Source organism: Tamandua tetradactyla, chromosome 6, assembly GCF_023851605.1.
Source record: "Tamandua tetradactyla isolate mTamTet1 chromosome 6, mTamTet1.pri, whole genome shotgun sequence".
NCBI lineage: Eukaryota > Metazoa > Chordata > Mammalia > Pilosa > Myrmecophagidae > Tamandua > Tamandua tetradactyla.
This window is the reverse complement of record NC_135332.1, coordinates 22273708-22293251: the sequence shown is the minus strand read 5'-3', so window position 1 is coordinate 22293251 and position 19544 is coordinate 22273708.

Genomic DNA, 19544 nt, shown 5'->3' with positions numbered 1-19544 from the left:
TTTCTGTCCTTACTCCCAGCCAAGAGGAGCATCCGGCTCTGGCCTCCTGCAATTGCATCCCTCCCCACTGGTGGCCCTGCCTGAATTTCATGACCAGCGCTGTCCAATGGAACTTTCCATGATGATGGAAGCATTCTCTAATATGGTGTCCTTTAGCCCTGTATTGCTTTTGAGCACTTGAAATGTGGCTGGTATGACTGAAGAATGGAATTTTAAATCTTATTTCATTTTATTTGGTTTAAATCAAAATTTAAATAGCCACACGTGGCCAGTGGCTACCATATGGGATTATGAAGGCACAGACCAGTGCTCTGTAACTGAGAGGTTAAGAGTCCCCCCTTGGGCCCCAAACCTACTTCCAAGGCCTGCAAAGGCTTTGTCCCAAGTCTGTCCTCTTAAAGGACATTAAAATAAAAATAAAAATTTTTTATTTGAGTTTGGTTTTCCAGGTCCTTATGAAGGTATATTTGCCAGGGTAAGAGGATACAACCCCCCCCCCTTTTTTTAAGAAAACAAACAATACACTTAGAACCATCAAAAATGGATATCTTAGCGTAACCATAGGCATATTTAAATAAAGTGTCCATGTAATCGTTGTAAAGTCTATGTTTCTTCACTAAGTTTTATAAACCAATTTAAAATTAAGGCAACAAGGAAAGAATCTACAAATTCAGATAGCAAAGTTCTTAAATTCTAAGTATTAAACACTAACTTAGCATTTGATCAGATGTCAAAACTGTGAATGTTCTCAAAATAGCAAGTAGAAAGTTCTTACAAATATGTGCATTGTTATAGTAATGACCTATGTTACTAAATATTTTCCTTATTTCAGAAAAATATGAAGATACAAATATTTTAAAAATTGACATATGGAAATCTTAACCATCTAAAATGGATACCTTAGTTAGCTTATCCATAGGCATATAATAAAAAAATCTAAGTACTCAACATAGAGCCTGTTTGTACAATATGTTTCATAAACCAATTTAAAATTAAAGCAACAAAGGAAAAAAATCTATAAATACAGATATCAGAGTTACTTGAATTCTAAATATTAAACAGTATCTTCAATACCAGTTGATTAACTATTTATGTGTTCTCAAAATATCAAGTAAAAAGTGATCACAAATATCAACTTTGCTATAGTGGTGAGCTATGTTACTCAATATTTTCCTTTTTTTTTTTCAGGAATTTATTTTATCTGATATTACTATAACTGCCTATAATTTACAACCATTTTTTTTTATATCTGTGCTAGCTTGATTTATAATTCTAAAATATTTAGATGAATTGTAAGTGGGCTTCAAATGACTTCTTACCCTAGACCCATAAATGTCACGAGTGGATCTGGGGTTAGAATTTCCCCTTTGGTAGCACCTGTGGCCTACAGAACTGCCACTCACACCACCCTCCTCTAAGCTGTGAGCCCTTTGCAGGCTGGCCTGGGTCTAATTCTTTTTTCCCCTGGTGCCCACACAGTGCTGGGCATGCAGTTAGCCCACCATAAATATTTTCTGAATAATGAAGTAAAGAGATTTGATCTTAGCTTTCATCACAGATGCCTCTGAGCTGACCAGCTAGCCAGGAAGGAGACCTTTGAAAACTGGTTGCCCCTGGAGCAGGGGAAACGGTAGGGGGACCGAGCCTGGAGATCTGGGTTCTTGTCTCTGCTCTGCTATTTTCTTGACCTCGTACAAGTCATGCAACCTTTCTGAGCCCCAGTCATTCTCACCGTAAAAAGTGAGGCTAACTACACTAACTGTGGTGCCTTACTATAAGGATTAAATTAAATGAGATCCTTTTACAGGCATAGTGCCTGTTTTAGCTGACACTTATTAAGCACTCACTGTGTACCAGGCACAAGGCCTTGCTCCTAACTGGGGGTGGGTAACTAGCCCCAAGGATGTGCCTGGGCCCCCTCAGTGGTTTCCGCAGTCCACGCTGTCTGCTCAGCTTGAGAGCTCTGGGCATCTGCCTGTCCCATGCCGTTTTGTGCCTGGTACTATTGGGACTCATCATCTGCCCTAGTTCGTGGAGCTCTGAAAGAAAAATCTATGTTTTCCTCTTCTGGCTGGACTAGCAGCGCTGATTGATTATAATAGAAAGACAATTTAACAGCTGTAGTTCATATCCTCTCTGCTCAGCCAGACATACCAGAGCATAAGAGGTGACCAAAGGCCTCCTTGAAGGACTGTTTCTATTAAATATTAACCCAAAGCTCATCCCCACCCCTTTGGGTCTTCCCTTAACACAGGAGGTGCCCGTTAGACCTCAATTGCAATGAGAAGCAACAGGAAAAATGAGACAGGTTCGAATCCTGCATCTGCCTCTTTCCAACTCAGTTATTTCACCGCCTGCCGTCTCAGTGGCCCTATTGACTAGAATAATCCCCTACTCACAAAGTGTAGTGAGTTTGAATTCGAGGATTTTGGAGCTGGTCAAGAAAAAGTCTGGACCGCTGGGTGGCAGTAATGCCCAGGCTATTTATTGGAGCATTGCTTTGCCAAGTTGCTTGAGTTTAGGAATCCTTCACAGCATGAGGCCCTCCAGGGACTGCCTCACAAGCGACCACCCAAAGGGGAAACGGGGCAAGGGAAAATGGGGAGCGGGGAGAGGGGATTAGGATAGAGGGGTCTTCCATGTCTAGGCAATGTCCCGGAGTCAGCATGTGGGGAGTCCCTGGGTTAGGGAGCTCCAGCCTTACAAGTGACTTGGGGTCTTATGATGACAGGATTTTATCTTCTCTATGGCTAGCAGATGTTTCAGCACAGTTTTGCAGGGCATGCAAAACAGATTGGCTAAAAATGGCTTGTTTAGGCTATTCCGAAAGTAATTGGATGTGTAAGAATTCAAGTTTGGCATTGGTGAGATTTTTCTTTATAGTCAACAGGTCCCAGGCTGCTGTAAACACACACAGGGCAATTACACGGGGGTCAAAGTTGACTCATTTATATAGCAGAGTTGTTTATATCTAGTTCTTTCGGGACCCGTTCCCTGACTCGGTGGTTGCCCCATCTTCTGTCCTTCCATCTTCGCCCGCCTCCTTTGACATCAGGACTGGCTCTTTCCAGTTTGGTCCTACAGACCACCACCAGGGCCCCAAGCTGATGCCGCATCTTCATCATCTTCATCCTCACTTCCATTTTTAGGGCACTATGTGAAGGACTTTTTACACAGTATTTTTTTATACTCTAGATATTTTCTGATTTCTGTTATGAGTCCTTCAACCCATGAATTATTTAGCAGTGTGTTCTGATATTTTCCAATGTTTGGATCTGTCTTTTTTTTTTAATTATTGACTTCTAATCTAATGATTGTTGCGAGAGAATGAATCTGTATGAATTTTTAGAATTGGTAGAGATTTTCTTTAAGGTCTGGTAGGTGGTCACTTTTATAAATGTTCCATGTGTTCCTGAAAGCACAAATGTGTTCTCTGATTGTTGGCTGGGGTGTTAAAAGGGTTCTATTAGATTAAGCTCTTGAAAGGCATTATTCACATTTTCTGTATCCTTACTGATTTTTTTTTGTCTGTCTGATCTGTTAATTAGGAGATTATTTAAATCTCCCTTTACATTGGTGGATTTGTCAGTTTTTCCCACTATTTATTTTATTTTTCAATGTACAGGCTATTTCAAATATTCTGAAACAGCTTTAATTCCTATAGCTGATATTTTAGTAAGAATTGCCTCTGTAGAAGGTCTTATTTTACTTCCTTATGGAGAAAATATGAATGCTTCAGAAGGGAAAGTATGTGCCAACATTAAGTGATTTGTTAATTTTAAATATATTTTCTTTATTTGATTCAGAGTTGTCCAAAATGTCATGTTTTGTTAGTAGTGGAAATTTGGATCATTATCCACATATAGTTTCCTAACCGGGTCCACCACTTACATATTGAATGATCTTTAGGAGGTTGAAGAGTAACCAGCATTACGGATTATATCAGCAGATTAGATCTAGATGCCTGTTATTTCAAAATAAGAAAAAGAGGGTTCACCCTGGGTGCTAACTTTTTCCCTCTTATTATTCTCTCTTGGACTTTCCCTTTCAAATTTCTGAACCCACACATGATTAATTCAAATCAAGCCATACAAAGGTGCACAGAGAAGGAGTTATTTCCCTTTCTTTCCTTCTCTTTCCTCACCCATTTCCAGCTTCTGGCTGACCCCTGTTTTGTGGTTTAAACGCGTAGGCTTTATCTGCACTTATAATGATGCATCAAACATGTGTATAGTTTCATACTGAAATTCATAGAATCTCAAAATTATTTATTTATTTTGGAATTTTAAATAAAATATAATCATTGTAAAGCCTGTGTTTGTACAATAAGTTTTATAAGCCAATGTAAAGTTCAGGCCAAAAAAAAAAAGGAAAAAATCTACAGATGCAGATCAGAGTTTCTTGAATTCCAAATATTAAACTCTAACTTAATTACTATTTTATTAGCTATCAAAACAGCGTACATTCTCAAAATATCAAGTAGAAAGTTATTAGAAACATCAGTTTTACTATGGTAACCCAAGTTCCTGAACATTTTCAAGTTTTTCGTTTCAGGAAAATGTAAACATTCAAATGTTTTTACAAGTAGCATATGAAAATCTTATCTCTTATGATATCATAACATTTAAAATCTATTTTACCTAATATTACTATAGATATTTGTGCTTTCTTTTGGTTATATCTTGGGTAAAATATCTATTTCCATCCTTTTATTTTCAATCTGTTTGTATCCTTGGATCTAAGATAAGTCTCTTGTGAGATAGATAGATCACATTATTTAATCTATTTTCTCAATCTGTGCCTTTTTATTAGTGAGTTTAGTCCATTAACATTTAATATTATCACTGTAAAAGCAGTTCTTGGGTCTAGCATCTTATCCTATACAAACACAGATATTGGAGTTTCTTAAATTCTAAGTATTAAAACACTGACAAATACCATCTGATTAGCTTTCAAAACTAAGAACATTCTCAAAATATCAGGTAGAAAATTATTACAAGTATCAACCTTGCTATAGTCATTGCCTATGTTACCGAATCTTTTCAAGTTTTAGATTTCAGGAAAATATAAAGATACAAATGTTTTTACAATTAATATATGAAAATCTTAATCACCAAAATAGATATATTGGTTAGCTTATCCATAGGCATATAAAATAAAATATAATGAGTGTAAAGCCTGTGTTTGTACAGTAAGTTTCATAAACCAATTTAAAATTAAGGCAAACGAGGAAAAAAATCTAGAGATACAGATATCAGAGTTTCTTGAATTCTAAATATTATACCCTAACTTAATTACCATTTGATTAGCTATCAAAACTGTATATATTCTCAAAATATCAAGTAGAAAGTTATTAGAAACATCAATTTTGCTATAGTAATGACCTATGTTACTAAACATTTTCAAGTTTTTGATTTCAGGAAAGATATAAACATACAAACGCTTATCCAATTATATGAAAATCTTTGCTATCAGAACATTTAAATCTATTTTATCTAATATTACTGTAGCTACTTGTGCATTCTTTTGGTTACAGCTTAGAACATCTATTTCCATCCTTTCACTCTCAATCTGTTTGTATCTTTGGGGCTAAGATAAGTCTCTTGTGAGCAGCATATAGATAGATCATATTATTTCATCTGTTCTGTCAATCTGTCTTTTATTCAGTGAGTTGAGTCCATTAACACTCAAAATTATTACTGTAAATGCAGTTTTGGGGTCTAGGATCTTAACCTATAATTTTATTTACCAGACCTATCTATACTTTCCCTCTCTCACTTTTTTTTTTTTTTTAATTTTTTTATTAATCAAAAAAAAGAAAAGAAATTAACACAACATTTAGAAATCATTCCATTCTACACATGCACTCAGTAATTCTTAGTATCATCACATAGATGTATGATCATCATTTCTTAGTACATTTGCATCGATTTAGGAAAAGAACTAGCAAAACAGCAGAAAAAGATATAAAATGTTAATATAGAGAAGAGAATTAAAATAATAATACTAATAATATATATATATATATAAAAAGGAAAAAGAAAAAACAAAAACAAAAGATACAAACACACAAACAAACAAACAAAAAACCATATTTCAGGTGCAGCTTCATTCAGTGTTCCAACCTAGTTACATTACACTTAGGTATTATTGTGCTGTCCATTTTTGAGTTTTTGTATCTAGTCCTGTTGCACAGTCTGTATCCCTTCAGCTCCAATTACCCATTATCTTACCCTGTTTCTAACTCCTGCTTGTCTCTGTTACCAATGATATAGTCCAAGCTGATTCTCGAATGTCGGTTCACTTCAGTGGGACCATACAGTATTTGTCCTTTAGTTTTTGGCTAGACTCACTCAGCATAATGTTCTCTAGGTCCATCTATGTTATTACATGCTTCATAAGTTTAGTCTGTCTTAAAGCTGCATAATATTCCATCGTAGGTATACGCCACAGTTTGTTTAGCCACTCGTCTGTTGATGGGCATTTTGGCTGTTTCCATCTCTTTGAAGTTGTAGATAATGCTGCTATAAACACTGGTGTGCAAATGTCCGTCTGTGTCTTTGCCCTTAAGTCCTTTGAGTAGATACCTAGCAGTGGTATTGCTGGGTCGTAATCCATTCTGCCATTCTATGTCTTTTGATTGGGAAATTCAGTCCATTAACTTTTAGTGTTATTACTGTTTGGATAATATTTTCCTCTACCATTTTGGATTTTGTATTATATATATCATATCTGATTTTCCTTCTTTCTACACTTTACTCCATACCTCTCTCTTCTGTCTTTTCGTATCTGACTCTAGTGCTCCCTTTAGTATTTCTTGCAGAGCTGGTCTCTTGGTCACAAATTCTCTCAGTGACTTTTTGTCTATAAATGTTTTAATTTCTCCTTCATTTTTGAAGGACAATTTTGCTGGATATAGGAGTCTTGGTTGGCAGTTTTTCTCTTTTAGTGATTTAAATATATCATCCCACTGTCTTCTAGCTTCCATGGTTTCTGCTGAGAAATCTACACATAGTCTTATTGGGTTTCCCTTGTATGTGACAGATTGTTTTTCTCTTGCTGCTTTCAAGATCCTCTCTTTCTCTTTGACCTCTGACATTCTAACTAGTAAATGTCTTGGAGAACGCCTATTTGGGTCTATTCTCTTTGGGGTGCGCTGCACTTCTTGGATCTGTATATTTAGGTCTTTCATAAGAGTTGGGAAATTTTCAGTGATAATTTCTTCCATTAGTTTTTCTCCTCCTTTTCCCTTCTCTTCTCCTTCTGGGACACCCACAACACGTATATTTGTGCGCTTCATATTGTCATTCAGTTCCCTGATTCCCTGCTCAAGTTTTTCCATTCTTTTCCCTATAGTTTCTGTTTCTTTTTGGAATTCAGTTGTTCCATCCTCCAGTTCACTAATTGTAGCTTCTGTCTCTTTAGATCTACCATTGTAGGTATCCATTGTTTTTTCCATTTTTTCTTCTTTGTCCTTCACTCCCACAAGTTCTGTGATTTGTTTTTTCAGATTTTCTATTTCTTCTTTTTGTTCAGCCCATATCTTCTTCATGTCCTCCCTCAATTTATTGATTTGGTTTTTGAAGAGTTTTTCCATTTCTGTTCGTATATTCAGCATTAGTTGTCTCAGCTCCTGTATCTCATTTGAACTATTGGTTTGTTCCTTTGATTGGGCCATATCTTCAATTTTCCGAGCGTCATCCATTATTTTCTGCTGGTGTCTGGGCATTTGATCAGATCTCCCTGGGTGTGGGACCCAGCTGGTTGAAAGGTTTTTCTGTGGAATCTCTGGGCTCTGTTTTTCTTTTCCTGCCCAGTAGGTGGCGCTCGTGGCGGTCGTTTGTCTGCGGGGCAGTCGGCCCGGGAAAACGCGCGTGGAGGCGGGGGTCGCTGGCCGTGGCTTGGGGGAGTGCCGGTCCAAATTGCCCAGCTGGCCCGAGACGCCAAGCGTGACGGGAGGGCCCCGCTATCCAATGTTCCCAGTCAGACCGGGGAGCCACGTGCGTGGAGGGGACCCCAGACGCCAGCCACCCCAGCCGGGAAAACGTGCACCCCTCGGGTATCTCACAGCAGTGGATTCTCCCTACCCGTTCAGCCGTTCCAGAATGGGGTACGCTGTCTTTTTTGGTCTCTGTCGTGACTCCGGGAGCTGTTTTGTATTGTTTCTGTTTCTTTAGTTGCTTTTCTGGAGGAGGAACTAAGACCCGCGCGTCTTACTAAGCCGCCATCTTCTCCGGAAGTCCCTCTCTCACTTTTTATCCTTTAAGTTACCCTTGCTAATACTCTTCAATTCTGTAACCTCCTCCAGGCCTCCCTCTCTAGTCTTTTTCAGTCGACAGAGACCCCTTTAATATTTCTTGTAGGGCAGGCATCTTGTTGGCAAATTCTTGCAGCCATTGTTTATCTGTGAAAATGTTCATATCTCCCTCAGTTTTGCAGGATAACTTGTCAGGATAAAGAATTATTAGCTGGAAATCTTTCGCATTCATAATCTTAAATATATCACTGCCTTCTTACCTCCATGTTGCCTGTTGAGTAGTCTGAGCTCAGTCTTACATAGTTTCCCTTGTATGTAATAAAGCTCTTTTCTCTTGCTGCTTTCATGACTTTTTGCTTCCCTTCAAGATTTTACATTCTGATAAGTGTGTGTCTTGGAGTTAGCCTATTTGGATTTATTCTATTTGAGACTCATTGGGCTTGTTTGGTTTGGATATTAATGTCTTTTATAAGGGTTGGGAAGTTTCCCCCCATTATATCTTCAACTAGCCTCCCCATCCCTTTACTCTTCTCTTCTCCCTCTGGGACACGAATAATTTTTATATTTGTACGCTTCATATTGTCTGTCATTTCCCTGAAATCAAGTTGCATTCTCCCACCTTTCTTGCCATTTGTTCTTTTGAACACTCAAGTTCATTTGTCCTGTCTTCTAATTTGCTTATTCTTTCTTCTGTCTCTTGAAATCTTCTGTTGTGGGTCTCTAATATGTTTTAATTTGATCTACAGTATCCTTCATCTCTGTGATGGCTGATATTTTTCTATTTATTCTTTCAAATTCTTCTTTGTGCTCCTCCAGTGTCCTCTTAATATCCTTTATATCATTATGAACAACTTAATTAGTTGTTCCAAATTCTGAGTCCCTTTGGATGATTTAATTTGGTCATTTGGCTGAGCCATATCTGCGTCCTCTTTATACTCCCCCAGTGTTTTCTTGATGTCTTTTACTTTGTTCGGAACAAACCTACTCAACCTTTCCAGATTCTGTGTCCCCTCGGGTGATTTAATTCCGTTCAGCTGGCTGAGCCGTATCTGCCTGGCCCTTCACAGGCTTTATGATCTTCTGTTGCGGACGGGACATTTTAATGTCTTAATAAGGTTATTTTGCAGATTTATTTCCCCTCCAGTCTAAGATTTTGTACCCACTTGTATTAATTTTGAAGGTTTCCGTTTTCAGTTTGGTTTGTCAGTCTTTCCCGGTGAGACCAAGACCCGAATCTCAAGGTGGGGTAGGGGCTGGAATGAATTCTAGTTAGGGCTTTGTTTGAGAGCTAGGCAGACAGGCAATTTGTCAGACAGGAGTTTCCTCTTCCCCCCAGCAGATGGTGCTCTTCAGCCCTCTCGTCCCCTGAGGCCCACTTGCCACGGACCGCAAGTGCCACCGAATCAAGTGAAAACCCGACGGGGCTCCAGCCAGGGCCGCCAGCCCTGGGACTGGGGGATGGGCGGCACGAACCCCAGCGGAGACTGCTCTAGTGTGGCTGATGGATATAGTGGCCCCGACACTCCCCACCGCCCCGGGATGACGCCAGGCTGCGGGACCCGGTATTTCAGCTTCACCCACCCACAGCCAGTCCGGAACCGCCGGGAGGCCAGCCACGGCAGGCAGCTGCGCCGGCTTCCTCGGCCTCACCTCTCGGTCCGCGCACACCTGCGGTCCTCAGGTCTCCGCAGGGGGAGGGGAGCGGCACCGGGACCCAAACAGGCCTCTTTCACCTGTGGGATGGCGGACCAGCACACTCCATGTGTCCCCCCTCCCCAGGGAAGGGATCCGAGTCCTTACCAAACAAACAAATAACAGGTGCCCACAGCAGCGTGTCACAGGGGCGGGGAGTGGGCACTTGACCTTGAGTAAGTGGAGTCTGTGCACAGGAAAAGTACATCTGTTATCTTCCAGGTTTGCAACGGGCACTCCCAGCGAGGAAGTCAAAGGGGAAATCTTTCCAAGCCCACTGCAGGGGCAGGCGGAAAGGTGACCCAGCACATTCACCTGTTCTCTCCATGCCAAGTTCTCCAGTCTTTTCCCAGGACCTTCCTATGTGAAGTAGCCCCCCCCAACCCCGTGATCACTCATGCCCTGAAACCACTGTCCCGTTGATTTATTATTTTTTTAACAAACCGTCATCTCAGATTTTTCCCTCTAGCTGCTCCAGAATATAGGAGGCTAGAAGGAATATATATATATATATATATATATATATATATATATATATATATATATAGTCATCACGATTGACTTTTTTCCTTTTTTTGAGTGGAAAATAACATATACAAAAAAATAAATTCAAAGCACAGCAGAACAATTAGTTGTAGAACAGATTTCAGAGTTTGGTATTGGTTACAATTCCACAATTTTAGGTTTTTATTGCTAGCTGCTCAAAGATACTGGGGACTAAAAGAAATATCACTTTCATGATTCAGCAATCATGTTTGTTTGTTAAACCCTACCTTCTCTGTATAACTCCACCATCACCTTTGATCTTTCTAGCCCACTCTTTAGGTGTATTGGGGCTGTGCCCATTCTAACTTTCTCATGTCGGAAGGGGCTATCAGCAATATGGGGTAGGGAGATGGAACTGGCTGATGTTCTAGAGAGGCTGGGATCTCTAGGTTTCAGGACACATCTGGTCCAGAGACTCATCTGGAGGTTGCAATTTTCTGGAAATTTACCCTAGCACATGGAATCTTTGTAGAATCTTATATATTGCCCTAGGTGTTCTTTAGGATTGGCTGGAATGGTTTTGGTTGGGGTTTGGGAAGTTATGATAGGCAGCAATGTCTAACTGAAACTTGCATAAGAGCAACTTCCAGAGTAGCCTCTTGATTCTATTTGAACTCTCTCAGCCACTGATAGCTTTTTAGTTACACTTCTTTCCCACTTTTTGGTCGGGATGAAATTGTTGATCCCACAGTGCCAGAGCCAGACTCATCCCTGGGAGTCATCTCCCACACCCCCAGGGAAACTTTCATCCCTGGAGGTCATGTCCCACCTAGGGGAAGGGCAATGATTTCACTTACAGAGTTGGGTTAGAAAGAGTGACTCCACATCTGAGCAACAAAAGAGGTCCTCCAGAAGTAACTCTTAGGCATGCCTATAGGTAGGCTAAGCTTCTCTGCAACCTACATAAGCTTCCCAAGAGTAAGATCAGGGACTTGGCCTATTGATTTTGGTGTCCACAATATTTGACACAGTATCAGGGGATTCCCTGATGGTAAAGTTTAATAGTTCCATATTTATTCTCCCATCCCTCAAGGGGCTTTGCCAGTACTTTTTGATTATCTGCTTAATATATTCTACAATGTGTCCAGGCATTACATTAGCTATACAGGATTAAAGGCCCTCATTCTTATTCTGGGCTCCCTGTGTTTCAATTGCTCAAATGAGCTATCTAGACAGGTTGAGTTAGATTATGTGCTACAGAAAATGTCAGCTGCTCAAATGAGCTATCTAGACAGGTTAAGTTTAGATTATGTGCTACAGAAAATTCAGGTTCCAGACAAAATAAACCTTTCTTCCTTTGGTCTCAAAGAGCAGGTGTGGTTCTAAAAGACAGACAACGTCTTCCTCACCCCTGTGTTCTGAATTACCTTAATTCCAACCTGATTGGTTTTGTTCTTATCTTGTCCTATTCATTTTTCCATCATGTTTCTTGTTGTAGCACAGAGCCAGTGCAGCCTCAGCCTCTGCTACTCTGCCATCTTACTAGCTGTCCTCCCACTATTTCTTCTTTATGATTTTTTTCTCTTGAAATACAGAATTTTATTTAGAAAATGTTTAAAGTAGAACCCGGATTATTCTCCAGGTGGCAAATGGGTTCCTAACAAAATGGAATTAGTGCTGAAAAGTCTAAAACAGCACAAAAGAGAAGCAGCACCACTGTTATTTAAACAATGGCCAATTACTTGCCTTTTTTTTTTTTTTACTTTTAAAAAGGGGAATTTAATAAGTTGCTAGTTTACAGTTCTAAGGCTGAGACAATGTCCCAGTTAAAGCAAGTCTATAAAAATGTCCAAACCAAGGCACCATCAAGAAGTTACCTTCACTCAAGAATGGCCGATGAGTTCAGCATTTCTCTCTCAATTGGGAAAGCACGTGGTGAACCTGGTGACAGTCTGCTAGCTTTCTCTCCCGGCTTCTTGCTTAATGGAGTTCTCTGGCAGCCTTCTCCTTCTTCATCTCCAGAGGTTGCTGGCTGGTGGACTCTGTTGCTCTCTCATCATTCTGTTGTGGTTTGTGGCTCTCTCCTCATTCTCAAAAGGAACTTTCTCCAAAATGATAGCAACTTCTTTTCCTCTTGTTTCTGCTTATACTTGTTGTTGTAATGGTAACAATTGCATCTCCCCTTCTTTGAACCCATAAAAATCTTGAGTTCCTTAGACTTAGGGAGATTTTTAGGCTGCTAGGCCACCTGAACTCCTGCTTCATATTTAGCAATAAACTCTTTCTGTCTTTGAAATCCTGGTGTCTCAGGAATAGGTCATTTGAGCACACTGAGCTGAGAACCTACTGCTTTTTAAAAAATATTTTTATTGAAAAAACAAAACATACAAACATGAACGTTCTTAACATGAACATTCCATTCTTGATATGTAATCAATGACTCACAATATCATCACTTAGTTGTATACTCATCACCATGATCATTTCTTAGAACATTTGCATCACTCCAGAAAAATAAATAAAAAGAAAAAACTCATACACACCATACCCCCTACCCCTCCCTCTCATTGACGGCTAGGATTTCCATCTACCTGATACCTGATATATTTTAACCTTTGTTCCCCCTATTTTTTTTCTATACCCCCTTACCACTCCCTTTCATTGATCACTAGTATTTCAATCTACTTAATTTATTTTAACATTTGTTCCCCCTATTATTTATTTATTTTTAATCCATATTTTTTACTCATCTGTCCATACTGTAGATAAAAGGAGCATCAGACAGAAGGTTTTCACAATCACACAGTCACATTGTAAAAGCTGTACCATTATACATTCATCTTCAAGAAACATGGCTACTGGAACATAGCTCCACAGTTTCAGGCACTTTTCTCTTGCCTCTCTAATATACCTTAAACTAAAAAGGGGCTATCTGTATAATGCACAAGAATAACTTCCAGGATAGCCTCTCAAACCCTGTTTGAAATCTCTCAGCCACTGGCAGTTTATTTAGTCTCATTTCGCTCTTTCCCCTTTTGGTCAAGAAGGTTTTCTCAATCCCTTGATGCTGAGTTCCAGCTCATTCTAGGATTTCTGTCCCACATTGCCAGGGAGGGTTGTCACCCCTGGAACCCACTGCTTTTTTTTTTTTTTTTTTTTTTTTTTAAAGGAAGGAAAGACAGAGAAGGAAGGAAGGGAGGAAGAACGGGAAACATTTTTAAACATTTTCTTGTTTTATTATATTTTGTTTGTTTGCTTGTTTTTTACATGGGCTGGGGCCGGGAATCGAACCGGGGTCCTCCGGCACGGCAGGCAAGCACTCTTGTCCGCTGAGCCACCGCGGCCCGCCCCCCACTGCTTTTGATCGGTATCAATTTGGCAACCCAGATGAAACAAAGATTCCTAAGAGATGAGGAGTTAGAATGCCTGGGGAGGCATTCCCCTGGAGCCCCAGAGAGACAGGTAAATGTCGTAATTGAGCCTTTTGCAACCTCTAGACTCTTAATCTAGAGGTTTGGCAACTAGGTTTTACTCTCTTCTGCTGGCTGCCCAGATCCTCGGTGCTTTAAAAATCTGCAGAGAAAGAAATAGTTCCAAGTCCAGACATCAGACTGGGTGAGTGGGTCATCAAGGAACAGGTGGCTGGGGAGGTCAGTAAGGTGGCTCGTATCCCCTGGATCTGGCTTTGAGGCTCGGTTCTGCTTCCCAATGGAAACAAGAAACAGCAAAATAGCCCTCCAGGCACTTGAAAAAGCCCTTCAATGTCTTAGTTTTTGTAATTACGGTAATTATAATTACAAAAGACATTAGAAAGAAAGCACCCCCAGAATTTTCCTAAGGCAGCAGAGAGCTACCAGAGGGCTGCCTTAGAAAAAGGCAAAGATTTTTCCAATTGTCCAGGTCACAGCGTTAGGCAAAATAGATCTAATAATTGGAAATAATTAAAAGAATGGCATAGGAACTCCCATCAACACTAAGTCCTTTTTAGGGGTCTTGAATCCCATTATCCTCATCTAAAACCTTTAAAACCAGGTCTCATTCTTTCTGTCTTACCTATCCCTGGCCCCAGGGCCTAACCAGCTGAGGCAGCTGTGGGGGAGGGTTCGGTACAGAAAGATGGGGGAGGGGGAGTTTGATTTAGAACTGTCTCTGCTGGGCCTGGAGATTAGAAATGGTAGGCATCGAAGAAATGCTTTGGAATAGGCCAAGTCTGTTCTGAATGATTTCCCCACTTAAGATTATTTTTTCCAATAACACCTTTGCATTGGTAACTGTAGTAAACAAATCATTATTAAAATGTAAATTGCCTTGGGATAGGAGTAAATGAATAAAATCTAATTGCCTAATTTCAGTAAGTAAAAGAAAATGTGAGAGAGCCATCGAAAGTTTTCCTGGATTTATGCTTGGGACAAACTAAACAATTGTAGCATATTTTTCCAGAGTTTGGTAGTCCGTATACTTTTGAGGTTGCTCCTAATTTAGGGATATTATGAAAACAGAGTTTTTTTTCACCTCCAGTGGTGATATTGAACAAAAGTGGCGTGTTCTCTGCCCAATGCGCATAACATCCAATCCATGGCAGTCGGTTTCAAAGAAAAAGTTTAATGCTACACATGAAGCAGGAGAACAGATGGCCTCGGGGCCCAAAAATCTGTCTCCCTGAAACAAGGAGTTTAGGATTTTTATGGATTCAAACAAGGGGATGATGGAGTTGTTACAATTACAATAGTAAGTATAAATAGAGCTGAGACTAGGCTAGAATAACCATTACAGTAGAAAGTATAAACAAGGGAGAGACCAATTGAGTTTCAGTAATTTCAGATACTAACTTCTGCCTATTCTACAATATGGAAAGAAAAACATCAATATAATGATTCAGTAAGCATAATTGTTCATTTTTAATTTCTCAGTTACAATAGAAGAAATAAAAAAGCAAATTCAGCCGGAAAAAAAAATGTAGTGACAAAGTTTAGTCTTATTCTTGTTTTAATGATGAACTTTTTTTAAAGCAAACAAATAGAGTTTTATTCGGGTATGTAATGTATACAAAATGTACTTTATTAAAGGGAAGTGTGGGGTTTTATCCTCGGGAATGCATAGGACAAAGCCTGGGTGAATATGGGAAGTTGTAGGAGGTTTGATTTCGTGTGTCCAAATCAATAGGGTTGGAAAAGGAGGTAGGTGCATTCTTAAAATTCCTCTTAAAAAGTAGTCTAACTAGAAGGGTTGCATTAACAGAACAGTGTACCTGGGAATGATTCCATTTACATAAAATATAGTAAGAATGAAGATATGCTGATGCTTCAGATATATCCTATTTAAGGAGTCAATTGAGTGTATTAAGAAATAAGAATGAGATTTTGTAACCTTAGTTACATGGATTTCAAAGAATCTGGCTTCTCAATTACTTTTACATTGGTTAGTACAGTCTGAGGAAGAATTTGGATTGTAGTGGCTTTGTTAATGTCAGTCAGTATATTTTTGATGAGCATATTACATAATCATGTTAGTAAATGCTGTCATGAATGGGGAAGATATAATTCATATCCTCAAGGAGTGTATATTCTAGTTGAACTATATTGTACCAGGGCATAGTGTAAGACAGTAGTATTTAAAGCACCTGCCAATTATCTTAATAAGGGAATAAAAGTGCTGGAGGAATTTAGGGTGAAAAAAGGCAGATAGGTGAAGAATGACCTAGACTAGGAGAAGATCTCATAGAACAGATGATACTTGTAAGACCTTTGAATAAGAAGGTAGTATTTGAATAGGTAGAACTCTGAACTAGTTTTTGTTGTTGTTGTCTGAGCAGGCACCGGGAATCGAACCCGGGTCTCCGGCATACAGACAAGAACTCTCCCTGCTGAGCCACCATGGCCCACCCAACAAGTTTTATTTTAAGAAGCCATAACTTAATTTTGTGAACTAACGTATTTCTGGTATTATTTAGCACTTGGGAATAATGTTGAGAAAAAGCTGAGTTTTTTTCTGGATATAAATTCCTTAAATATTAAGATGCTGATTATATTTTAAACTCTGGCTCTTCTGATCTTTGAAGGTAGTACGGGAGTGGACTGAGAGATTTTAGGCATATTGGGAAGTAATCATTTCTGTGTGCATCACTCCAGAAAAAGATATAAAAAGACAAAAGAAAAAACCCATACATCCCATATCCCTTACTTCTCCCTCTCCTTGACCACTAGTATTTCAACCTACCCAGTTTTTTTTTTTACCCCTTATCCCCCCCCCCATTATTTATTTATTTATTTATTTTGTCCTTATTGTTTTACTCATCTGTCCATTCTTTGGATGTAGGAGCATCAGCCACAAGCTTTTCACAATCACATGGTCATGTTGTAAAAGCTATATAGTTATACAATCATCTTCAAGAATCAAGGTTACTGGGACACAGTTCAACAGTTTCAGGTTCTTCCCTCTAGCCACTCCAATGCACCATAAACTAAAAAGAGATATCTGGTACATTGCATAAGAATAACCTGTAGGATAACCTTTCAATTCTGTTTGAAATCTCTCAGCCACTGATACTTTATTTTGTCTAATTTCTCTTTTTCTCCTTTTGGTCAAGAAGCCTTTCTCAATCTAATGATGCCGGGCCTGGCTTATCCCCAGGTGTCATGTCCCACATTGCCAGGGAGACTTACACCCCTGAGAGTCATGTCCCACATGGGGGAGAGCAGCAAGTTTACCTGCTGAGTAGGCTTAGAAAGAGAGGCCACATCTGAGCAACGAAAGAGGTTCTCTGGGGGTGACTTTTAGGCAGGGTTATAAGTAGGCTTAGCTTCTCTCTCTTTTTTTTAAAAAATTTTTAATTTTTGGGGTACTGGTCCAGGAATAGAACCCGGGTCTCCCCCATGGAAGGTGAACATTCTACCACTGAACCATGTATGCCCCCTTAGCTTTTCTTTTTCAGGAATAAGTTTCATAGGGGCAAGCCCCCAGATTGAGGGCTTGGCTTATTAAATTGGCTGTCCCCAATGCTTGTAAGAATATCAGGAATTCCCCAGATGGGAAAGTTTAATATTTCCTATTTTCTCTCCAGTCCCTCCAGGGGGCTTCACAGATACTTTTTTATTTCCTGCCCAAATTACTTTGGATGTATCGGGGCATCGTGCTGTCCTGTAGAAACAAACAAGATCTCACTCCCTATTCAAGATTCCGTGCTTTTATGATGTTCAAATAAACTGACCATAAAAATTAAATTAGGTATTGTGCTATTAAAAATATAAATTTTGCACCAAATAAACATCTCTTCCTTTGGTCTCACACAGAAGTTAAGTTTTAAAATATAGACCATATCATCCTTTACCCGGTATTCTGGTTTATCTTAGTCCTATGCAGATCACCTTCATTCATATCTCTAATTGAAGTCTGATCTCTTTCTCAACTTTTTAAACAGTTGTTGAATGAGGTAATGCTGACTTTTATAGCTTCAAGGCTCTAACTTTGAGTCTCAGGTGTCACACAAATACTTGAAGTTCTAGGGAATGACCAGTTTATATACAAATAGCTCAGCATCTCAGAATTTAGAAAGAACAGTTACAAGTCCAGGATAGATGTGACTGCTGTAAGAGCTTGCAATCTAGGAACCTTTACAATAGGCCCCAACCTGACAAACTATGCTCTCAATTTCAATTCTCTGAGTCTGTATAGTTATAATTAGTCCGTATGAGTGAGGCATGATGATATTTGTCTTTTGGTTTCTGACATTTCATTCAACATACTGTCCTAAGTTTCATCCACCTAATTGCATGCTTCTCTTTTAAAGAAAAACTATTGCAAAAGACTTGTTTTTTCACCTTACAAACATGAGATGCTAAAATAGTTTAATATATTACCTAGGAAGTGTTTGGGAGGTATTGCAATAATTAAAAGGGATTTTCTTTCCTTCTATTAGCCAAATTTATATGGGTGAAATGTTATTCGTATATTTAGAGATGGTATAAAATTCCTAAAGCCTGGGCAGTGTTCTCACTGTCCACGTGGTATCCTCATGCTGACCTGCACGATGGCAGACGACAGTGTGACGTTGTTAGTCATGGTTTTAGTTATTTTTAGTAAAAGGTTACAGATTAGGGAAACCACAAAAATTACTTGTCAGTTACACAACTTTGCTTGAATACTTCTCTAAAAAGATATGTGGTCAGTTATAAGTCAGAACTTAATCTTCCACAAAAAGGGGCTTTAAAAGAGAAGCAAGGAGGGTAGGCCACGGTGGCTCAGCAGGCAGGAATGTTTGCCTGTGATGCCAGAGGACCCGGGTTCCATTCCCGGTACCTGCCCATGTTAAAAGAAAGAGAAGCAAGGGTGCACGGTGGTTCTGTGGTAGAATGGTCGCCTTTTGTGCGGGAGACCCAGGTTCGATTCCCGGACCATGCACCCCTCCCAAAACAAAGAAATAAAGAGAAGCAAGCCAAATTTATAAATTATGTTCTACCTGTTAATTAACATAACTCTGGTAAATGTATAAAGGGAAGACAAAATTTCTATTGGTTGTGGCTGATGACCTCAATATAAGACAGCTGTCAAATGTTTTAATTTCTGAAAATAGCTTCAAGTAGAAAATGCTTATAAGAAAATTAGGGCCTAGATTGTAAGCTCTTACTGCACTCACATTTATTCCTCAGCTTTAATGGTTATTTCTAAATTCTGAGATGCTTTGCTGTTTGTGTATAACCTGGAAGTTCCCTGGAACTTTGGGTATCTGTGTGACATCTGAGACTGAGAATTCTCCAGCTCTGAAAGTCAGCATTGCCCCATGTGGCAGCTGTTTAAAAAGCTGAGAAAGAGATCAGGATTTATGGTAGTTTGAAAGGATTATGTACCCCATAAAAGCCATGGTTTAATCCTGATCCAATCTTGTGGAGGCAGTCATTTCTTTTAATCCCTATTCAGTACTGTAGGTTGGAAACCTGACTGGATAATCTCCATGGAGATGTGACACACCCAATTGTGGGTATTAACCTTTGATTAGAGGGAAATGTGACTCCACCTATTCCAGGTGGGTCTTGATTAGTTTACTGGAATTATTCAAAAGAGGAAGCATTTTGGAAAAAGCTTCAAAGCCACAAGAGTCTACCTACCCAGAGAC